This window comes from Canis lupus, chromosome 2 (genome assembly GCF_048164855.1).
Source record: "Canis lupus baileyi chromosome 2, mCanLup2.hap1, whole genome shotgun sequence".
Taxonomy (NCBI): Eukaryota; Metazoa; Chordata; class Mammalia; order Carnivora; family Canidae; genus Canis; species Canis lupus.
Window position 1 is genome coordinate 80,318,237 of NC_132839.1, and position 20,185 is coordinate 80,338,421.

The following is a 20,185-nucleotide window of genomic DNA, read 5'->3' on the forward strand; positions in this document are numbered from 1 at the left end:
ATTGAAAGTAATCAGAAAAAAATTAAGTATAATTTAGGAAATTACTAGTTGTTACCTTCCCACTAAGTCTTCTACTGATTTGAGATTTTATTTATGATAGGCTGACATTAATAGAGCCATGAAGAAATATAAACTCATGATTCACAAGAAAGTTGTCAGCCTCAATAGAGGAAGAGAGATAGCTTTCTGAAGTGCTCTGATAATATATGAGGTAATTTCATTAGGCACTTTTGTAACGGCTCTAAAACAGTACAATTAAAGCAAAACAAATCTAATGTTGATAAAAGGTGTATATTTGCTGGAAGGCACCCAATTTAAGTCCACATTGGTAAAGAAAATCTAAGAGCTTAGAGATTTTTTATTTTTCAGATCAATGTATAATCAATTCTATCTTGAAAATTTATGCAATATGTATGTTTCATCCTTTTATCTTTTGCAAATAAAATGTGCTCTGTTATATATTTTCTGTAAAACAGGCAACAAAACTTTATATTGCATAAAGTGTGGCATCATTTGATGTCATCTGAATTTGAAATTAAAATAAGTGTAAGTGATTTAGAAAGATTCAGTTTATTTCACCTTTTAATATAGGCCCAAAAGCAGTATGTTGTTGGTTACATCTCTGGGAAATCGGTTGGAGGATCAAGATTTGCCTCTAAGTGAATTATTCAAGAAAAACATTCTTCAGTGAGTGAAGGAAGCAGGATTTGGCCGAAGCAGAAGTTAAACTGCAATGCAATAACAACAAAATCTTTCAAACCTGGAAGGAGACCTGAAGCTGAAATGATCTCTCAAAGGTGTCTCAGATGAAAAGAAGAAAGCCAAGTCTTTATATTCCCATGTTGACCAATAATTGAATGTGGGCTGCTTTCAGGAGGAAGAATAATACTAGGGGAGTTAGTTCTCTTCAGCAGAGTACATTGCTTACATGTGGACTCGGCGGTGAGCCATCCACAGATGACACTGAGCAGCAAGGAGAAGGAGAGGTCTGTACCTGATGGGGCCATGAGTGACACACCACAGTATCCACTTCCAGGTAAAATCAGTAAGAGGTAAAAGTAACACCTCGGTATTTACAGATGGCAATATATCTCATTCAATTTATCTGACCACGTTCATTAAGAGCAAATGCTAAAACAAATATTTACTCAACATGATAAACTTTTGAATTTGACTTTTAACAAAAACAGTGCATTATAGTATTGTGAAATCTTGCTCTCCAGTCATCCTTTTGCAAATTTTTTGCTTTTTTGTTCTTTTAGGCACATGGTTAAAATTCAGTCAATCCTTAAAGAATTATATTGAGGATCATTATAACCTCTTTACACATTTTCACATTGCTAAATGTGTACCCAGTTGTTGTTTCTTAATATACTGTCAAGTACTGTGACATCTACTGTACATGGCAACTTGCTCATTAGTTCCAATGAAGACTGACTTATTACTTCCAACCCAAGACTGGTTGGGTTGCCAACACCATGAGACGAGCTACTGGGCCCTTCACTAAGGTGAAGAATTTACTCATATCAGCCAAAAGAAGTGAAAGCTAAATTATAGAATCCTAGCATTATCCTCAGAGAACACTGAATGGTACCGTTATAGAATAAAGGAAAAAAAAAACAATTACTCAAAGCCAGGAGTACAACAAGGGCCTGAGATGCAAGACAAACTGAATGATCTCGGGTACTCAGATATGGCAAAATATATTATATTGAAAGGAAATTAGAAATCGTCAACAAAATTGGAGCAAATAGACTTCAAGTGACTACTGGTAATTTTCACTGTTTTCACATTTATTATTACTCATTCTTATCTCTTGGCATATGCTCAAGACAAACACAAAGCTAGGATATATGGGAGTGGCTGTATTTAGGGAAATATAAAATCATCGTAAGATAGCTTTGATACCACGTATGTGATAAACTCTGCCTACTAAACTTTGAGATTTTGTATTTGTTCAGATATCACCCCATGACCTCCCAACACATTTGTATAAACTTTGACATTTGTGATAGAAACTTACCAAATAGAACAAGCATCTCATAATCTGCCAGAAGGTAAATATAGTGGGGGTAGGGAAGAATTATTTTGAATTAGAAAACTACTGTTAATAATAAGAAGAAAACAAATATTTTGAAGGCAGAAATCAAGTCATAAAATATGAAATAAAATCCATTGTCTTCACCAAGGTATATCTCTTATGGACAAAAAGAGAAACCTGGTTGTGGTTAATTAAGTGCCAGAATAAATGTCACTTGTTCAAAGCAAAGCCAAATAGGTATCATGAACTAATATTGACTAAACTATTTCATGTTATTACTTTTGTAGTACTGATGACTGATTTTTATATAAATGAAAGAAGATTGTTACAAATACTTTAGATTAAAAAAAAAAACGAATACTTTAGATTAACATACAACTTTTAGAGTGGTTCATAAGCAATATTTTACATTTTGATAAAGCTTCAATTGAAATACAGAGACAAGTATGTCCCTCCATTTGTCTCTCTTATAGATATTTCAGTAAGATTCCCTTACAAAGATTAATTCTATATTCTGGGTAATTGGTATGCATTAATTTTGTTCCATATGTTCATCTTTAAAAGGAAGTCACATAGAGGCAGAGATTATGGTATTTTTTATGGGCATATGTTTCTTGTTTTATTTGCTTCTCAGCTCAGATGTTTTATATGATCCTGACTTAAATTGTCACAAGACTAAAGTTTGCCCAATGAAGGCCCTCTGTTGCTTTAGCAGAGTGATTGGTCTGAGGTTGGGCATTCGATCCACACCAGTGAGGAGTTCTATTAGCGTTAACAGGAAGAAAATCCATTGTATTACTGGGAATGTTAAATTCCAAGTATGTAAGCCTGGTGCATCAGAAGAAATTGCTTTAGGCAAATCATATTGAAAGCTTCTCAGTAATGTTTTGCTAGATAAGCCTAAAATCTCTTATTTTGGTATTGTCAGTTGCTCAACCCACATGCTTTTCTTTGATTTGGTTGAGTTATTTGAACTCAAAAAATTCCATAAAATTAGACCTTTATTTTCCGATGAGGCACTAGGGGCAATAGAGAGAAAACAAGAAACAGTTATAAATTAAAAAAACAAAAAAAACAACAAAAAAAAAACTTTTTATATAGGACTTAGAACCCAGTTGTGCACAGAGCAGATAGTGATGGATCCTAGTAATCATATGAAATCACACACAGATAATTGAATATTGATTTTACTTTGATTAATTTCTGTTTTCAAAGCTCATAGGGCCTGTTCAGCAAATATGATAGTCATATATTTTGCATTTTCTTTAGAGTCTCTTAAAATCCTAGAAGTCTTTAATTTTATGGTGAAATTATATTACCTTTCAAATCACAGCCAAAAAAAATATATTACTTTATGCATAGAACTAAGTGGTAATTAACAGTGAAAATAAGTTGGAAACAGCACTCTAATAAGATATGTTGCAAATATGTAAGATACTAAAAATTCTGAACATTTGAACATTTGTATTTTTTAAGTGAAGTAGAGTTGAAATACTAGTCATATTTGTTATATTAGTTTCAGGTATATAGCCTAGTGAATCAAGAGTTCTATATAATGCACAGTGTTCACCACAGAAATGAAGTTACTTTCTTTTACCATACAACATTATTGGCTATATTCCCTATGCTATACTTTTATTTATTTTATAACTGGAAGTTGGTACTTCATAATCCCCTTCACCTATTATACCCATTCCCCACCTCCTCTGGCAACCACCAGTTTGTTCTCTGTATTTACGATTCTGTTTCTGTTTTCTTGGTTAGTAGTTTGGATTTTTAACATTGTTTGTCCATATTATACATTCTATTCTGACTATATATACTCAAATAGGAAAATGATCAGAAATGTCTGCATTATTCAAAAAGATGTGTACCAAGATAAATAAAAATGTTTTACTATTGATGTTTCTGTTCAAGACAGGAATATCATTTTCATCTTTAAATTCTAAAAAAAAAAAAAATCAGAGGAAAGAAAAAGCATCTTCTGGAATAACTTTACTGTCTGGAATAAATCCTGTAAAATTATTTCAAACAGTATTCTCATATATTTGAACACGTTTACTTAATTTTTATACAGTAATTACATTTTGGTTGCCTATTGGAATGTATATTTTAAATTAGTTTCCTCATGATTATTGCTGTACTATCTTCTAAGACTTCAACCAGTGTTGTAATAATATAGATAACATAGATATATAGATATTAACATATGTATATCACTTTTATCATTGTCTCTGTAGATTAAGTGTAATCCTCCTCCCTGTGAAGATACAACATTTCCCCTTTTTCTAAATGTTAAAAATGATCAGTAAAATAACTAAGAGTCTAGTTTTTTCTTTCTCTCTGGGCCATTGTCATCTCATTGTCTTGAGTATTGATTTCACAACCTTCCCTCACTGTTGTCTATTTTTCTATTAGGCAAATGTTGCGTCTCCTGGGAGTTGTCTTCTGATTTATTACTTGTTTTTCATAAATTCCATCTCCATATGCTTTTGTGATACACTCTCAGAATATTCCTCAGCTTTCTCTTTGAGCTCTCAATGTGTTCCTTAACTGTATCCATTATATATTCATCCTATCTATTGAGTTATTTCCCCATGATCATTTTACACTTTTATGGTATTTTAATGCATGCAGTATACTTTTGAATCACTCTGTTGTTATTAGTTATACTTGCTGTAACATCCTGTTCAGCTTATCTATTAACTCTATTTCCTGAAACTTTTCTATTTTTACTCTATTATGATGCTGGCTTTCTTCCAGTATCTGGTAATTCTTGGTTTTATGCGTATTATGTAATTGAGTTTCCCCAGTTAATTTTTTTCTGTTGGAGCTGCACAACCAGTCCGAGGTTGTGCTGAATGCACATAAGTGCTAGCTGCTTGGTGTGTAAATGGGGGAGGGTTATGGCATATAACTGAATGGAATACTTCAGTCCGTGTATGAGCATTGGTAGCAGCCCAGCCAGTTTGGGCCCTCTAACCCCAGGTTCCATATCTTCTGTCCTAGTGGGAAGAAAACTCCCATTCCATCCTGTTCCTGCTGCTGGTCTCCAAGAGCATGAGGAAGGGGCTGCCTAAATCAACTAATCTAAGCTCCTACTATAATAATGCTCATGCCACCATATGACTGTGTGCTATGTTGCAGATCCAGAAATATAGAAATGGCTGAAAGTAGGAATAGAACTAGAAGTCAAAGACACATAAATTAAGGGATTAGAATTTCTCAAAAGAAGAAGGTTCACTACTGTCAACATTTTTAAGTCATCGAAAAATAAGTCCATAAACCACTCTCTAGATTTCAATCTGCAGATATCACAGTGATTACCTCCACATTATATTAACTGGTGGGATGAGAGAAGTTGGATTGGAGTGGGTCAAGAAGATAGTTATCAAGATTACTGAAGCTAGGGCAGCCATGGTGGCTCAGCGGTTTAGTGTCGCCTTCAGCCCAGGGCGTGATCTTGGAGACCCGGGATCGAGTCCCGCGTTGGGCTCCCTGCATGGAGCCTGCTTCTCCCTCTGTATCTCTGTCTCTCTCTCTCTCTCTCTCTCTCTGTCTCTCGTGAATAAATAAATAAAATCTTTAAAAAAAAAGATTACTGGGGCTATCAAGTAAGTAAGTTTTGATGTTGTATTTAAGAGTTTGAATGAGAATAAGTGATTTAAGCATAGAACTAGAGATTATGGCAAATATTGTTTGTTCCTTATGTAACATCCATTCCCACCTTCTTTCTTACAAGAAAGTCTTGATTTTGTTCAAAGCAACTGTGGCACACAAAATTTTAAGAATGACCTCACACCCTCAAATTATGTAATTTCCTTCCCTTTCAATGTGATTGGAACCTGTGAATATGATGAGATATCTCCCCCTTGATTGTAATTATGTTACATGGAGTAGTCAACCTTCCAAAAGAAATTATCCAGATGGGCCTAAAGTAATCATATGAGCCTGATGATAGAGAATAACCTCTAGCTAGTAGCAGTAAAGTAGAACAGCTTCCAAGTGTGAGAAGGATTTGATGGTCCATTGCTGCCTTATCAAAGGTGACTTTGTGAGAGGGGATGTGGGTAACTGATGGAACTGAGAGACATACCAGTGGATAGCAGAAAAGAAATGGGGACCCAGACTTACAGTTGCAAGGATCTGGATTTTGCCAACAATCTGAATGAGCTAGGAAGAAATTCATCCACAGAACTTCCAGATACAAGCCCAGCCTGGCCAATACACAGGAGTTGCCTTGTGATCTCCTAAATGGAGAACCAAGAATTCTGACCCATAGAACTATGAGCTAATAAATGGATATTGTTTTGAGCAATACTTATAGTAATTTATTATTCAGTATTAAAAACTAGGATATTAGTAACATTATCAGCTAAAATTTCTGTCCTTCCCAGAATCTTTTTTTTTTTTTTTAAGATTTTATTTGTTTATTCATGAGAGACACACAGAGAGAGGCAGAGACACAGGGAGAGGGAGAAGCAGGCTCCATGCAATGAGCCCGATGTGGGACTCGATCCTGGGAATCCAGGATCATGCTGTGAGCCAAAGGCAGGCACTCAACTGCTGAGCCACTCAGGCGTTGCTGTCCTTCCCAGAATCTTGTATTTAGAGGTTGTCACAGGAAAATATTTTGATCATTTTTGATATGTAAGTATGTCTCTCTCAGACATCTGGAAAGATTTTTGCTTAATTAACATAGGCTTCATCACTTTCCTTTTACCTTTTCATCATTGTAAAGCAAAGGTAGAAATGGGTTGTACAGGAGCCATCTTATGACTATGAGGCGACAAAAATGATGGCAAAATATAACAAAATAGAGATGGTGACATTTTTAAAATATCATGTAGATTAATAAAACATATTACCAATCTTGGAATAATTACCTCCAGCTTCCTGATTGTGTGAGAAAATCTACTCCTCTGTGTTTAATATACTAAAAGTTGATATTTCTTTTTCTTTAAAATTTTATAAATTTATTCACGAGAGACACAGAAAGAGGCAGAGACATAGGCAGAGGGAGAAGCAGGCTCCATGCAGGGAGCCTTATGCAGGATTTGATCCCTGGGCCCCAGGCCCACGACCTGAGCCAAAGGCAGACACTCAACGACTGAGCCACACAGATGCCCCAAAAGTTGATATTTCAATAAGTAACATCAAACTAATAGAGGAAAGAGGCATTTAAAATTGTGTATTATTTGTTTCTGGGGCCAGGAAATTGAGGGACATAAGCATCTTTATAGGCTAACATCAGAAATATTTATATGACTGTATGCCAAAAGAATGGGGCAAGAGAAATTAATTTGGAAAGAAACATGTAGAAAAATACAATACAGGTTAAATCAAAAACAGAAGATGGAAGATTCATGTTGACACTGAGCAAAAATGGCATAACTAAGTTTTTTTTTTTTTTCATAACTAAGTTTTTAGTTAAGTTTGTAAATGTGGGATAGGGCTGGAGGTGGGAAATGGGTGCCTAATCACTTCAATGATCACATTAAGCATTTTGCTGAAAGTGATGAAGAATAGAGGAGCTAGTAGAATTTTTCTTTCTTGATGAAATATTAAACAAAGATGTTTAGGGAAAAGTAAAAATGATGTTAAGTGACCTTAAGTTCATAAATGTTTGAGGGAATATATTTTTGAAATATGGCTGTCTGTAATAGTCTTTTTTTTTTTTTTTTTTTTTTTTTTGCCAGCAATACTGTATGGTCAAGAAATAGAAGCAAAGGCTGAGAATTGGAAGATTGCTCCACTATTGAGAATTTTCTAAAAAGTTCCACAAATAAAAAAGTTCTGTGTGTCCTGGTGAGTGACAATTAAGTGCATCCCTTTTCAAAGTGGGAGAAATGTACCTAAGGCCAAGACAATCAAGAAAAAAATAGAGCAATCACAGATGGGAGCAATATTACTCAATGTTGTCTACAAACACCTGCACCTGCCTTATCAAAGGTGACTTTTTTTTTCCTCTTTTTTAAACAGAGTGGGGGAAGAGGGAGGGGCATAGAGAGGGAAATCTTATTAGAGTTTTGATTCCATCATGAGGGACCCACCCTCATTACCTAATTTAGACTTAATTACCTCCCAAAAATTCCTCTTCTAAACACCATCACACCGGGGAATAAAGCTTCAATATGGGGATCCCTGGAAGGCTCAGCAGTTTAGTGCCTGCCTTTAGCCCAGGGGGTGATCCTGGAGTTTTGGGATCGAGTCCCATATTGAGCTCCCCACATGGAGGCTTCTCCCTCTGCCTGTGTCTCTCATGAATAAATAAATACAATCTTTAAAAAAATTTTAATATTTCTAAAATAAAGCTTCAATATGTAAATTTTGGGGAGACCCTAGCAGTAATGGGGCATGCATACTTCCTCTGTGGTGACTTCACTGCTAGGGTAACTGCATGAACACCTGCAGATATTCACTGTCCTGAGTTCAGCTTTCTGACACATAATAAAGAGACAGGTGAGGAGGACAATCTCTTTAGGAAATCTTCATGTTTATATACATTTTTTTTTTATTTCTATTAATGTGGTCAGCCTAAGCAAATTCCGGTCACACCGTATCTGAAACTGCATATTAAGTCTTGCTTTCTTATTTTTTCATTTCAAAAACTATTTATTGAAACCTTTCTAAATGCTTTATCTAAATCATTTAATTTTTTACAGTAAATTTTCTCTAAAGAAAGTATTTCAACTCAATGAATTCACCCTGTTTTTGTAATTTTGCTAATTTTTATTTTCTTATTAGATATAATGTTTAGTTTTTCTAATTATAAGGGTACTATATGTTGGGGGACCTGGGTAGCTCAGTTGGTTAAGCATTGTCTTCCACTCAGGTCATGATCCCAGGGTCCTGGGATGGAGTCCTGGTGGGACTCCCCAGTAGCATGGAGTCTGCTTCTCTCTTTCTCTCTGTACCCCTCCCCCCATTCATGTTCTCTCTCTCTCTCATGTGCTCTCTCTTTCTCAAATAAATAAATAGAATCTTTAAAAAAAATTGGAAAACAAAAAAAATGTATGAGGCAGGAAATAAAAATCATGCATTTTCCAAGATATATTTCATATTTATTTTAAGCTCACATTTTATATTTAATATTATGATCTGTTAATTTTCCATATCACAAGCACTGAAACAAAAGAAACCAGGGAAATATTTTGTTACCTAAAATATTAATAAAAATGGGAGCTCTTGGGTGGCTCAGTTGCTTAAAGGTCTGTTGATTTTGGTTCAAGTCATGATCTCAGGGTTATGAGATTGAGCTCCACATCCAGCTCTCTGCTCAGTGGGGACTCTGCTTAGGATTCTCTCTTTCCCTCTTCTCCTGCCTCACTTCTCTCTCTCTCTCCCTTTCTTAAAGAAAACTAATAAAAATAGGTAATGGCAAAGATTAATATTCTTCATTTGCCCTTCATTTGTCTTTTCATACTTAGAATGATACCAATAAACGATACTTCTCTGAGATAAGCCCAGCTGAATTTTTATTGCATAAAATGAAGTCATTATTAATTATATCCTTTATACAAAATGGATTCACACAGAAGACTTTTATCACATACTGATACATGAATATATACATTTTGCCTTTTTTTTCCAAATGAAGATAAATTACTATGGCCAGGAATTGAAAGTTACATTATCTTATTTTACTTACATCTTTATATGAAAAGAAATTTAAGGCAAAAATTACAAATAGATATAAACATTATTCAAAATATTTTTCCTTTTGTACTTGCAGAAATTCCTTCATGGTAGAGAATAACATTAAACATATACTTTTCTGTTTTTTAACCAATATTAATTTTTTATAATGTATCACTAAAGGAAAATTCAAATCTGTGTGAAAAAAATCAAGACTAACAGATTCTTTACTTAAAGTCTTTTCAAATTTTAATGGGTTATAGCCATATTTGTACTTAAAAAAAAGCAATAAGATAATACATGGGCTTTTGTTTTTTAAGTGAAATTTTGATTTCATAAAAATGAAAAAAATAGTAATATTTTTATTGCAGAATATTTTCAAAGTGTTTATTTAATATTTTATGTTTAGCTTTATTATTAAGATTCTACAAATTTCCTACTTGCATTTTCCAAATACATATTTTCGTATCTAATCTATCACTATCATCTATTTGTATCAAGCTATGTACCATCTGTCACCTGCGCACACACACACACACACACACACACCTAATATTTATGGAGGCAACTAAATGCTGAACTAGGAGAGATCAGGGTAGTCAGAGGTTCTCATGCACTGAACTGCTTAACTACAGTGAAGAAGTCAAATTCTGTTTTTGAATTTCAGCTGCATTATTTGAAAAAGAAAGATGCGGATACTCATTTCTACATCAGTCAAATGAAGATATTACTATTCATTATGCATTGTAAGAATTACAATGAAATAATGAATGCAAAGTAGCAAAATACTTGACAAATAGAAAGTGTTCCAATTTGATCTAAGATCATTTCCAGTTCTAAAATTCTACTGTTCAGTAACTAAGTTTAAAAAAATTTTTTTTTTTGGTCTGTGTTTAATGGGAATACAGTACAACACTTCTACAAATTATTCATTTGTGCTATTTCCCTTCCCCTTTCAGGTCATTGAAGGTACAGCACTTAATCTAGCTGTTAACCACTTTAACCTGAGGGGTTGTTGAAAATAAATCCTCTTTAGAAGGCTTTCTAAGGTCCACTGATGATTTCAAAATAGCTTGAGAATCAATCAGATTAACTAAAACATTTTCTACTCAGACATGTATTACAAAACTGATGTCTGCATAATACTTCTTTGACATTGTGAACCTCTATACCAACTCTACAAAATGAGTGCTAAAAATTAATATATAAAGGCAGATTTTTCCTGAAGTAATTATTTTCCTAAAAATTCTCATTTTTAATTAGCATTAGGTTAAAATGAGTGTGACTTTTTCTTTGAAAATTTCAACTTCAATGCTTTTAGGCCAATGAGTGTGTGTAGCCCTCTCATATCTATCTAAATCTATATATAATATTTGTAGACCAAAAAAAAAAACTCCAAGAAAAAAAAAAAAAAACTTATGTCAGTCCTTTATCTCCAGCAATTGCAGGAGAAGTGAATAAAAATTGGAAATTTAAAATATAGTTAAAGCTATGGCACATTCAATTAGAAGACTTGAGTCTTAGATCATTCTGATAGTAATTAACTTGTTAACTTTAAAAAGCCATTCAGTGTCTCTGGACTGAACTTTCTCCATCAAATATTCAGCAATTTGGATTGTGCTACCTCTAAAACACAGTAAAATATATTTTTGATATATGTGACTATTTGTATAACCAATTAAGTGGACTTTTCTAAAGCAGACATTATGTTTATCTCTTCCACGCCTATATCAACCAATACCCTGAAATTGTTCATCGCAAGTAGATTTCTAATAAATGTTAATACACAAATGACTTATTAATGATTATGTTAATACACAATTTTCTGTTATTAGTTTGATGAATAAAAACTTTCAAAATCAGGAGACACAGTAATATATTCCAAATAGCACACAAAACACATGCAACCAAATTCTATTATAAGGTACTTTTAAAAATTAAAATTTTTGAAATTTATTTATATTTTTTAAGATGCATTTATTTATTTTTAGAGGAGGAGGAACAGAGGAAGAGGGAGAAAGAGAATCTTGAGCAGACTTCCCACTGAAAGCAGGGCCCAAAGCAGGGCTCAGTCTCAGGATCCTGAGATTGTGACCTAAGCCAAAATCAAGATTCAGACCCTCAAGCTACTGAGCCACCCAGATGCCCTTAAAATTTTAGGAATTTAATACAATTAACTTTCCATTAGCTCATTCTCATCATGTAGGAATATATCCTCACATATAAGCCAAGACAGAACTTAGTTGCCAAAACAAAATGTGAGTTTGAAATCTCTATAGTATTCATCAATATCCACTCCAAATAATATGTTTTTACTATAATAGACTCCAAATAAAAATTCATTCCTTTAAAGCAAAAAATAAAATGTGAATCTACAAAGTCAACTACCACAGATATTCCATATATCATTTTCTGAAGACACTTGACATTGCATACTTTGGAAAACCTATAAGGGGACTAATTCTGCTGAACAATTTGAAGCTAATGGCATCTCTTGTCACGGGTGACAGTGTGAGAGAACAGCTGACTTCATTTCAAAAGGTACTACACTGCTTTGAAGTAGTCCTTATTATAGAAAATCGAGAACATCCTTGAAATGGTTTCAAAAATAGACATTTTAGGGGAAATTACCACCTGATTCATTCCAAGACAAAAGAACGTGCCAATAATACAAATGCCAAATCTCATAAAATATGCCTCGAATCCTAATTGAAACTGAATAATATAATTACTAACACATAAATTTTATCTTATATTCATGTATAACACTTTACATGTATTATATAAACTTAATATTACAATTGTCTTATGATGCTAACATTAGAGTCTTTTTATTTCTTTCATGAAAAAAAAAAGGACCTGAGTTGGAAAGTTGAATTGTCTGATCAAGATTTAAGTACTGCTGTTAAATTACATTGTCAGCCTTGTAATAAATTCTGATTAAGAATTTACACCTTTGTGAACAGATTAGCAGACCTAATTGATTTTGATCCGTTAACTTCAATTTGCAGCTTTAAAAAGGTGTAACCTCACCCAGATTTATGGTTTGAAGCTCTTGTCTTTGAATTAATGAATTTTACATCTGATCTCATTAAGAAGAATTTTGGTTAAGTACATATATTTCTCCAAGTGGAAACTCTTTGCCTTAACTCCTGGGCATTGCATATATTTTCATAAATGTCCCCATTTATTAATCTCCAAACATATGAAGCAATAATTTTACATCTCATTTATTATCTGTCAACCATCAGTTTCTACTTCCATGTAATTATGAGGAGAACTTATCCTGTATTTTTATTCTTACCATCCTCCTGGACTTTGCCTGCAGTGATAGACATATGGTCAGGATGTGCTAACTCCGTTGTTAACATGCCATATTGCAGATAACAATCATTTATCATAGAAGCAGTTAGAGACTCTGGGAAAAGCCAGGCACAATAATTATAAATTATCACTTGTAATTATATTTTAAGGTTTGAAAAAACATGGTTTATAGAAATTCATGATGTGGCAATGAGTTCCTGTTCAAAATAAATATGGAACCTGAGTGTGGGTTCTGTTTCCTAGTTCTATTCCTTACATTTTATTAAATTTGGCATCACATCTATGAAAAATATTTTAACCAGTTGATTAACAATAGAACCCTGCATTATATAGTACTTAAGCTCACTCAGATTTTTCTTATACAAGTAAACATTTTTTTTTTGTTTAAATAGACATCAACAAAATTTATTGGGGCAGCTAATTATTTCAAGTACCATTGGATAAGAAGCTTTTGCACAGCAAAGGATACAGTCAACAAAACTCAAAGACAACCTACAGAATGGGAGAAGATATTTGCAAATGACATATCAGATAAAGGGCTAGTTTCCAAGATCTATAAAGAACTTACTAAACTCAACACCAAAGAAACAAACAATCCAATCATGAAATGGGCAAAAGACATGAACAGAAATTTCACAGAGGAAGACATAGACATGGCCAACATGCATATGAGAAAATGCTCTGCATCACTTGCCATCAGGGAAATACAAATCAAAACCACAATGAGATACCACCTCACACCAGTGAGAATGGGGAAAATTAACAAGGCAGGAAACAACAAATGTTGGAGAGGATGCGGAGAAAAGGGAACCCTCATACACTGTTGGTGGGAATGTGAACTGGTGCAGCCACTCTGGAAAACTGTGTGGAGGTTCCTCAAACAGTTAAAAATAGACCTGCCCTATGACCCAGCAATTGCACTGTTGGGGATTTACCCCAAAGAGACAAATGCAATGAAACGCCGGGACACCTGCACCCCGATGTTTCTAGCAGCAATGGCCACGATAGCCAAACTGTGGAAGGAGCCTCGGTGTCCAACGAAAGATGAATGGATAAAGAAGATGTGGTTTATGTATACAATGGAATATTACTCAGCTATTAGAAATGACAAATACCCACCATTTGCTTCAATGTGGATGGAACTGGAGGGTATTATGCTGAGTGAAGTAAGCCAGTCGGAGAAGGACAAACATTATATGTTCTCATTCATTTGGGGAATATAAATAATAGTGAAAGGGAATATAAGGGAAGGGGGAAGAAATGTGTGGGAAATATCAGAAAGGGAGACAGAACGTAAAGACTGCTAACTCTGGGAAACTAACTAGGGGTGGTGGAAGGGGAGAAGGGCGGGGGGTGGGAGTGAATGGGTGACGGTCACTGGGGGTTATTCTGTATGTTAGTAAATTGAACACCAATAAAAAATAAATTTAAAAAAATCGAGTACCATTGGTAGCAGTGTTTTTAAGAGAGATTTTCTATTTTTATCGGCCTTATGGAGGTTTTTAAAAGTCATCTTATTGCCCATACCATCCAAAACCTTGACTTCAAGGAATCCAAACTGTAGTCAATACCTCACAATCTTCCAGTTCTCCTTGTACTTCCTTTTCTTCAAATATGTATTTCACTTTATCAGGATCTCTAGTTTTGACTGTCATTCCTTTTACGAGTGTATTTTCCTTCTTAGCCAACTTTGATTACATGGTTCATCTTGCTATCATCCTTTTTTTTTTTTTTTTTTTTTCATCCTTTTGTATATACCCTCAAATCCTTGTCCTCTTTCCTCTCCTACATGTATGGGACAAGAGAAGGGTTTTACAGCACTTGCTTTGGACACAAATGTAAAGATGCACCAAAAAGCTCATAATCACAATAAACAGTATTTTAATGTAATATTTTAAACTTAAAATTTAGTATAAAAATCCACCATGAAAAAATATCAAATTATATATAAAGGCAAGATCAGTATTTTTTTTTTTTTGTCCCAGCTAGGCACTATTTCTGATCCTGTCTGCCAAAGTCATGTGTCTTCCCATTAGTAAAGAAATTGACTTAATCCTACTTATAGGGTCTTTCTCTTTTTCATACGATTTGCTGGGTATAATATTGGAAAGACAAACTGGAGTTTATGTTATATAAAATCCAATATAAGTAAACTCCAATATAAATAAACTCTGATTCAATGTAATTTCAAGGCCTTCTTTGTTGTATATTATTATTTTTCTCCCTTTTGGTGACTTTATAGAAGTACTTAGGGTCTTTGTTAACTTGTCTGTAAAACAGAGCTATCAATGAGGAATAATCAGCTTTAATGGAATAAGTATACAGTACAGCAGACTGCATTCAAAAAATACATCCTTTCTATTCCTAGTTTGAGTATGCTTTTGAAGAGGCTTAAACATGCCATGCTTCTTTTGAACTTCATATGTGCTGTATCAAAGTGTTGCTCCTTCTCTTCTTTCTCATGCCTCATTTCTTATAAAATTACTACTTATCCTTCACGACTCAGCCAGGTTGTCACTTCCTGAGAACATTGTTTTCAAATCCTAAGCTAGATCACATTCCCCATTGTAGGTATTCATATCAGCATGCACCCTGTAGCATTTGTCAAAGTTGAAATGATTCATTTAGGCAATTAATTGTTTAATGTCTGTCTTCTATACTAAATTGCAAGTAAGAGTACAGTTCCTTTCTCCTCTCCCACCCCTCCACCCCCGCCCCCTGTAGCTGTTTTATTCCCAACATAGAGCACAGTGTCTGGTAATTGGTAGGCACTCAAAGCAAACAAACAAACAAACAAAAATCCATTTTTAAATGAGTAATGTTTGAATGAATCATAAGAGCCTTGTATTAGTTGATTTTTTTCTCCTTCAATATTCTAAGAAAAGATCTAGGAAGACATAGGCAAAAAATAGTCAAATCAGGTAATTTATTCTAAGATTTTACAGGATATATATATAGCAGGGTAAGATACATGCCAGCAATTTCAGGATATTTTAGAATTACAGAACTTATTATTATATTAGGTTAATATGTCAGCAATAAATTCTTATGGTAATCTGTTACACTTAAAATACATATTATACAATTCAATATTGGTTTCTGTTAACTTAAAACACTCTAAATGGAAAGCTACATTCTTAAAATTACAAAAAGAAACTACCTAAAAAAGATGTCAACAAAACATAATAGCAAACCATTAAATATATTTGCATATTATGTGAAATATTACAGCTACATAGAAATAAAAATATTAACTACAGGAGCCAGGATATAAATTATTGTTGTTTGTCTCGAAAATCACTCAGCTATGTGACTTTGGAAAACTTCAGAATTCTTTTCTGTACAGTTTTACAAAACACACAGTTTATTGAAAAAAAGAAATAAGAAAGCATATGTGATAAGTGACATTTTTAAACTGCAGAACACAATAGAAATATTCATACATACAAGGCGATTTTCTAGTAAAAGAATATTTCGAATGTATAAGATAAACATTTATTTAATTATTATTTATTTATTTAATAAAATAGACTTTGATATTGTAGTAAATAATTAGCCTAACATTGCAATTAGGCAGTTTTTGTTATCACTGAAATAACTTAATAACTCATGACATTTTTAGAATTTGTCTTTTAGGAAATTATTCTTCTTTCTCTTCCAAGCATCAACTGGTCCTTTAGTAAATCAAGGGGCATGGTTTTCTGTCCCCAGAGATTACAACATGCTACAGAAAGTCTATCAAAATTCAGCTCAGGTGTCTGCAATCCGGTATATGCTTCTCATCTTTAGTCATGATGTCATGCTTCAGAGGACAGCGTGATAAGAATGTAGTTACTCCATGACAGCCAACCGTCCTGCTAAGAAAATCTTAGCTCTAGAAAAACATAAAAATCTTAACTCAAAGATGTGATCAAGTTAAGCTCTCTTCATACCACCTGAAACACAAAAAACAGACACTGAGGTTACTCAGCTGTGAAGTAACAGTGCTACTGCAAAGTGATCACTGAGCTATCTTCCTGTTTCCCCATGAAATGCATTTTGCGAAATCTAGTGGATTTGACAACAAAGCAATGTAGTATCTTGGACCAAGTGTTCACATATGAAACCAGCTACAACAATATGGGTTGTTCATGGTGGAAGCAACAAAAATGTTTTGTATAAGCCTAATCTTACTAAAGTCATCATAAGAAGTGTCAATATAAAGTTAAACTGGGGCACCTGGGGGGCTCAGTAGTTAAGATATATGGAGAGAGAAGGCAAGAGAGCACATGAGTAGTTTGTTTTCAGCTCAGGTCATGATCCCAGGGTCCTGGGATGGAGCCTCCCATCTGGGTCCCTGCTCAGGCTGCTTCTTCCTCTCCCACTACTCATGTGCTCTCTTGCCATCTCTCTCACTATATCTTTCTCAAATAAATAAGTAAAATCTTTTTTTTTAAGTAAAACTTCCTACAATGCATTTTTAAAGTACTTGTGAATATGGAAACAGTTATGGATCATATATAAAAATATTTTATAGAATTAGACAATACTGCAATTATCACATAAAAAAATCTTTCAAAAGTTTTCAGTGGATGCATTTAACAATTATGGATTTTACTCTATATAAATGAACACTTTCTTAGAATAATTTTTCTATAAATCCAAAATCTAGGTTAATTCATAAAAACACTGCAAATATTTTATAAATTTTCATTATCATTAATTTGTGTACTGTATTTACTTTTTAAATTTTTGCTAAGTATGTGTACTTATGGAAAGAGCAGAGTTCTGGTTCTTTGCAGGGTTCTTTAAGAGCCTAGTAAAGTCATGTTGACAGTCTTAGTTATAGTCAAAATTACATATGTGAGAATAGTAAAATCAACTGAATTTTCATTCTATTTATAAAGGCAACCAAGTTATTTGAAATCAAAGAGATTTAGAGTCAGAATTTATCATAAGGGGTACTCAGTTAAGCACATTCTCTACAGATGATATACTGAGGAATAGAGAGCAGTGTGGGTTTCTGTAAGGACTCACCCTACTGTTATTGATAGACCAATATCTGAAGGCCATTGTCCTAAATGCTAGTACCTCCAGAAAGATGAATTTTACTAAAAAGTTATCCTGAAACCTACCTAAACCTAAGCCAACAGATTTATTCTACATGATTAGTTAAAATTTTTGAAAGAATAATTATTATTAGGAAGATATTTTATCACTATAAATTTATATATAATCATCTGTCAATGTATGATAGTCATTCCCTTAGACTAGAATGGGGGAAATTTCGTCTTATGACAGAAAAAGGAAAGCTTCAATAGTAATCTGAAAGAATCTATTTAGATATTTAAATTTTTGGTTTGTTGTAGGTAAAGCAATTCCAGGGAGACCCTTCTTTTTCTACAACATACAATTCATGATACACATTTCATATAGAGTTATATATAACGTATTCAATTCCATATTTTTGTATTAATTTACCATTCAATTATAATCACATTGCATAAATACAAATATAGGAATATGTTTATAGCAGAAGGAAAGAAAGCACATGAGACCCATGGGCTTAAAATGCAATTTTACCTTGTTTAACCAGTCACGCTTATGATAAAATGTAAAGCCAAGCTTTAGAAAGGCTTTAGTAATAAAAATAGACGTTACATTCTGAACGTGAATTTAAATGTACAGGTAAGAATTAATATCTTCATATCCTGAACTTCATTTGGTCACTTTTAACCCCAAATATCAAACTACCAAGATTTGTCCCTCTGGCTGATTTTTGTCAGTGGTTGGGTGAAATAATAAAAAATGGTTGCTGAATACTAGTTATAGTTGTCATGTAACTTTGCTCCTCTTGAGCATTTACATGGAAAGTATCAGCTTTCCTAGCAGACTGTGGTTGAATACAATGTGATTCTTTACTTCGCTATGAATTATTCAAATTATTTTTAATTAAAGACTAAAAAGAACAAAAGGCAGATTTTCTAAGTGCATACAAGAATTAGGCAAGAGAGAAGTAATATTAAATTACGATTTTAATTTTCAAGATCATTTTAATAGCTTAAAAATTCTGAACCATCGAAATGAAATTTAACACCTTTAAAATTCTATAATCATGATTTTACTCAATTTCTAGTACAGTATAGTTAATAGTTGGCTTTTTTACAGTTCTGTCATTTAGTTGAAGATGAATGGAAATGTCCTGCTATTAAAATTTGCTAACTTCGGGGTGCCTGAGTGGCTAAGTCCATTAAGGGTCTGCCTTCAGCTCAGATCAGGATCCTGGGACTGAGCTGGAGTGGGGCTCCCTGCAGCAGAGAGCCTGCTTCTCTCTCTCTGCCCCTCCCACTTGTGCTCTTTCTCTGGTTCTCTGAAATAAATGAATAAAACCTTTTTAAAAAACTTGCTAACTTATTTTTTTAAAATTTAATTTTAAAAATATTTTATTTATTTATTTGGAAGGAGCATAAGTGGGGGGAGGAGCAGAGGAAGAGAGAGAAAGGATCTCAAACATTCCCCACTGAGCCAGGAGCCTGACTAGAGCCTGAGATCATGACCTGAGCTGAAACCTGAGCCATCCAGGTGCCCTAAAAGTTGCTAACTTCCTGAATGTTACATTGTAAGAAACATAATTTTCTGGAATAATATTTCGCCTTTGGAATATTAGGTTGAGTCTAGGGTAGCAAATTTTAGGAATAAGGGCTAGCCATAAAACATTCAAATATGAATGAGAAGTCCAATTGCTAACATTATGTTTCTTATTGTTCATGTAAGATGATAAAATTAAATATTTATAGTAATTCAGTTGTTTTGGAACTGTATTTTTCTATGTGACTTCAAAAAGCAAAATACAAACTTTTTTTAAAGATAAAATGAATAATCTGACAGACAAGGATATTTTGGTGCATACGCTGCATGAATTTGCAACACTTCATGCTGTCCAATTTTAAATAAATGGCTCATTGTGATAATGGCATCCCAGTTACAGATATCAACACTAAGAGACTGAGCGATAGCATGTTCAGGGATGATGGAGAAGGGATTCACATGTGCTAATGTGATTTTATGGTCACCTGGAAGAATTTCAGTATTTGATATTTATTATAATGTAAAATATAAGCTGTATATCAACAAAATATGTTATACAGCAATTACAAAGACTGTAGGAGGATTTAGGGATTGGAGAAAGGGATAGTTGGTTAT

The 20,185-nt window shown here is 33.6% G+C and overlaps 1 long non-coding RNA gene across 1 annotated transcript in view; it reads left to right on the top strand.

The window, feature by feature from the left end:
* Positions 1-13,910, top strand: part of LOC140610558 (uncharacterized) — a 36,915-nt gene extending 23,005 nt beyond the window's left edge. The window contains exons 2-3 of the long non-coding RNA XR_012012165.1: positions 7,741-7,993; positions 13,396-13,910. This is a non-coding gene — a long non-coding RNA (uncharacterized lncRNA). The remainder of the gene's footprint in view (positions 1-7,740; positions 7,994-13,395) is intronic.
* The last annotated feature ends 6,275 nt before the right edge of the window (positions 13,911-20,185 follow it).